At 43.0% G+C, this 4976-nt stretch overlaps 1 pseudogene; it reads left to right on the top strand.

The window, feature by feature from the left end:
- Positions 1-3890: 3890 nt before the first annotated feature.
- On the top strand, positions 3891-4043 carry LOC112440795 (U1 spliceosomal RNA; annotated as a pseudogene).
- The last annotated feature ends 933 nt before the right edge of the window (positions 4044-4976 follow it).

The raw sequence follows: 4976 nt of genomic DNA, 5'->3' as shown, positions 1-4976 counted from the left end.
ACACAGTTATTCTCCCAAAGTCTAAAAGTAAATGCTAACCTCATTTACACAAATCAGAGTCAGGTAGTAGAGTTAGTCTTTCATGTTGGTTTACCTTTCTCTAAAGCTACAGCTCTTTTTATTACAACATTTTGATGCCAGAGTCATTAAAGACTGAAAAGCTAAAGTATTTTTAAATGAAATCACATTTTATGGATGCTTACTTTTGCCAGACACTGTATAAGCCTTTCTTTTATGTGTGTTGTTTCGTTTAAGTCTCACTATCATGAAGTGTAGAGAGATGAAGGCACCTATCCAAGGTCAACAGCTAGCATATGAAGAAGCTGGTATTCACCTGTCTATTTCCGCTTGACAGACACCTTAACCTCCATGGGATCCTCCATTTCCTAGGTCTGCTCAGCACTAAGTACAGAAGTAGTTTAGGTGTAATTTCAGCCCTAACCACTGCCTGAATCCATCTAAGCAGAGAAGGAGGTACTTCAAGAACCTTATCATCACCACTGGGAGGGAGTTACCATCTGCCTCAGCCCACCATGCAGGATGTAGGTCTGGGCCCCTGAATGGCTGCAGCCACTGCAAATCCAGCCATATCTGACCAGGGGATGAACTGGATTATTGTGTTGGCTTCCTGCCCTACTTGAACTCGAACTAACATTAGAGCCATGTTCTGCAGCCCAGCATACTTGCATAAGGCTGGAACAATTGTGAGGCTCTGACTGGCCTCTTCTCACAGGGGTCAGATCCTAAGGCTTATGCTCCCAGTCTTTAGTTAGGGCCATAACCTGCAGTTAAGGGAGTGTCTCAGAAATATAATCTGCCAGGAGACTCATCTCACTCTGTCCCTGTGATCACCCTAATCCTCCATCTTTCCCTGTATCTACACCCTTTACAATTAAACTTTTAGCTCCTGCTATCAAGAAGTGGAATCTATTTCCCATCTCTCAACTCTGGGCTGGCCTTATGACTTGTTTTGCCAATGGAAGGCAGCAAAAGTGACCTTTTGACAATTCTGAGCCAGATCTCAAAAGGCCAGCCTGGTGGGAGGAGAGAGATCATGTGGGAAGGAGACCCCTATTCAAGCCAAGGCCATCCTAGCCCAGCCCACAGCCAGCTGATCCCTGCAAGCCAGCCCACACAAGATTAGCAGAGCTGCCGAAGTGAACCACAGCTGATTGCAGATAGATGCTTGAGCCCAGCAGAGAGCAGAAGAAAAGCAGGCTGACTTCTCAACCCATTAACAGCAATTAATGCCTTAAGAAGTTGAGTTGGGGAAAAGTTTGTTATGCATTAATAATAAACCAATATGTTAACCAATACAACCTCCAGACATCCTGGGAACTTTCGGATGTCAAACTCAGCTGAGGTCAAGCTGAGGTCCCCAAAACCCTTTGGACCTATTTGAGCATCTGGTCAGTTTCATTCCTCACCATGGGTCACACCGTGCCCTGAGCCCATTCACTTTCCTTCTCCTGCTCCCAGGTGAGTTCTTAGCAGGGATATCAGTGGGGCCTGACCAAGTTATGATGTTCTAAGCCCTAAATGGCCATTAGTAGCGCACATGAAAAGGGCAAAAGATGCATCCCTGGCCAGCAAAGGACTTGCCATCCACTTGAAGACACATGATGCACATCAAAAAGGCAATCAACAAGCAATCGCCACACTCTACCTTGTGTAAATTTTAGTGACTGTCAGATAAAATAACTACCAGCCAGTCTGTCTCAAGCATTGAACTGGAACTTCTTGAGGGCAGGACCAGGTCTAGATTCTCCACGGATCCCCCAACAACTAATCTCTGCCTAGACCAGAGCAAATACACAATGCACATTTCCTGAAGGAGTGAATAGCACAAGGCAGCTGCCTCCAGTGCTAAACTGAATGGTTCAGTCAACATGGGTCAAGAATTTCAGCAGATGTTTGGTATGTACCAAGGACCAATAACTTCATTAGATAAATGAAGGAATGAATGAGTGAATGAATGTGTGCATCACACCTTATGGACATTTATTATCTGTGTGAACAGCTATGGAAAGAGTAGGGGAGGCTGTGTCAGATGACCCAGACTCCCTGCTCACTAACCAGGCTCAAGAGCCTTACTCATTTGCCTCAGTTTCCTCACTATGAAATGAGACTGAGTCAAAGGATTTCTGTGAGAATCAAATGTCATCATTTGTTTCTCTATCAAGCGAACAATAATCAAGCATCATAAGGCATTACATTCTGGTAACGTGGAGACAATAAGGCTTGGCCCCAGCAGTAAGTGGCTCCAAGCCCAGGGCAAGGCCATCTTCATGGAGACGAAAGCAATGAACCTGTAAGCGACAAAGCACAGCACAGCCAAAGGAAGAGGAGCCACAGCCAGAGAGAACTGAACTCACACAGCACTCGCCAAACATTCAGGCCATGCAGGGCTCAAACTAGCGCACAAAGAAGCCTGTGATAAGAAATGCTGACCTCAGTCACCTGCTAAGCCCCAGCTCCGTGCCAGTATGTGTCTTCTATATTGGTTCCCGTCTGTTATTTTCCACCTTTCTTTCTGTGTGCTTCTCATTTACTTTTGTCACAGTCCATGGTGTTTTTCCATTACCTTGCTTCACAGGGCCGCCCCAGGTGTTCTAACCCGCGACCCTCAGTGACCCTGACAGAACAAGACAGTGTGCACAAGCCTAGCCTAGACTCCAGCTTCCTGCTGATGCCAGAGCCCTGCCCAGGAGAGCTATATGCTCCTTTGAGTTTTACCATCAGGTTTTAAATCAGTGATAAACAGTGTTTGAATCTCAGCTCTGCCACTCAGCCACTTGCATGATCTTGGACAATTTCCTTTATTTCCCTGATTTTGATGTCCTCATTTGATAGGTGAGATAATGATGCCTATATCATTGAGTTTAAGAAGAATAACTGTGCTTTGTGAGTATTTCTTATGTGTGCTGCATGGTTCTACATGTTTTAATGTTTTCACTGTATAGTTCTTATAACAGCAACTATTAGCACTTCCATTTTACAGATGGAGAAATTGAGGCATAGGGAGGACAGTTGCCTTACCCGTGATAACAAACAGCTAGCAGTCACAAGCCAGGAGTTTAAACTCAGACAGCACTGCTGGGGGCCACCTATAATCCCTCCTCACACTCTGTATTTCGTTTTCTGAATTCGATGAGTCAAGGGCATAATCCTGGGTCCAGTGCATACCAAGTACCCTAAAAATAGTATGTATCATTCAATTCCCAAGGCACATGGGTAAAAAGTACAGTTGTTTGGACTCACATTTAGTAAAATCTCTACTCCATGGATGAGTGATATAAGACAGAGACAGAAGATTATGATGACCCAGAAAACTAACTTCTAGAGCAGTGGTTCTCATCTGTGGATAATACCTTACCCTTCCCTGTGCCCCCTGCCCCCTGCCTAGGGGACATTTGGCAATGTCTGGGGACATTTTGGTTGTCATAATTTGAGTGAAGGTGCCCCCTGGCAACCAATATGTATGTATGTATAGACCAAGAATTCTGCTAAACATCCTCCAATGCACTGGACAGTACCCCACCAAAAAATATTTTTATTATCTGGACCCAAGTCTCAATTATGCCAAGGCTGAGAAACCCTATCCTCAAACACTGAGTCTGGGCCACGTTCTCTAATGTGGGCTAATTGCTTAGTACCCAGTACCTACAAACAAATACTTACTTCACAAATACATACATAAATACATGAATGGATATATTTTGTTAACTCTAAAATGCTGTCAATTGAACAATGTACCATCAATTCAAAAGAGATTGCTCAGAAGAGGGAAAAAAACCACCATATTCAGTGCAAGACACATCCCCAAATCAGAAATGTTAAAATGTGCATGGGGATTGGTGGGGGATGTGCAGCTTAGAATTGACTGAGTAATACTTACCTGGCAGGGGAGACACCATGATCACAAAGGTGGTTTTCCCAGGGCAAGACTCATCCATTGCACTCCAGATGTGACCTCTATGATTTCCCCAAATGTGAGAAACTTGACTGTATAATTTGTGATTATAATTTTTTAATTAAAAAATAAATGAGTGAGTAAATAGAGAATACTCCTTATGCTTTAAAATCCTCAGATCAAAGAAGTGATCTTTCTACTGTGGGCTTCATTCAGCCTCCGGACAGGCAACATAGTAGAGTGTCAAGATGGTAAGATGTTATCTTGAGCCTCAAGTGATTGGTAGCACATTGAGTTGAGAAGGATTATAAGCCAATGTCGCAATTTAGCAGAATAAGTATCCTTGAGTGATTAGTGATGTCTGCAGAGACATGGGAGAGCAAGTAATGTAATGCATGACACATACCTGCTGTCTTTATTATAGTCAAAAGTACAGTGAACTTTGAGTCACACATTTAGATTTGAGCCTCAGCTCACCCCCAGAAGATCTGTTCCTTTGGGTATATCAGTCTACTTCTCTGAAACTCCATCTATTCTTCTATAAAATGTGGATAACAGATCTTAGTTCAATTACATGGTTGTTTTAATGAGCTCTTTTGGGTGTAATAAAAATGCTAATTGTTAACATTGCATTAAAATGAGATAATCTATTCTGGTCCTTCTTAAACTGAACTTTTCAGGTAATATCTGAAAACTGTTCTATTTTCTATATTTCAAAATGCACTCTGAATATCACGTAGTGATACACCCTCACAGGCCATTAGTTAATCACTACAGCGTGTTGTGTAGTAGTTTGTTGAGGTGACATTTTTTGGAGAAGAAGTTGTAGGCCATTCTTTGGGCTCATCTCTAGCTTTTTAATATCTAGATATCAGGGCTGGGGATGTATTTCATAGTAGGAAATTGACCAGAATAAATTACTAGTCTAATTAATGCCCTTTCCTAACCCCCTTTTTTTGAGACAAAGTCTCACTCTGTCCCCCGGCCTGGAGTGCAGTGGCATGATCTCTGCTTACTGAAACCTCCACCTCCTGGGTTCAGGCAATTCTCATGACTCAGCCTC

Source organism: Pan paniscus, chromosome 7 (assembly GCF_029289425.2).
Source record: "Pan paniscus chromosome 7, NHGRI_mPanPan1-v2.0_pri, whole genome shotgun sequence".
Classification (NCBI taxonomy): Eukaryota; Metazoa; Chordata; class Mammalia; order Primates; family Hominidae; genus Pan; species Pan paniscus.
Note: the sequence above shows the minus strand (reverse complement) of the source record. Positions and strands in the feature narration are given on the sequence as shown.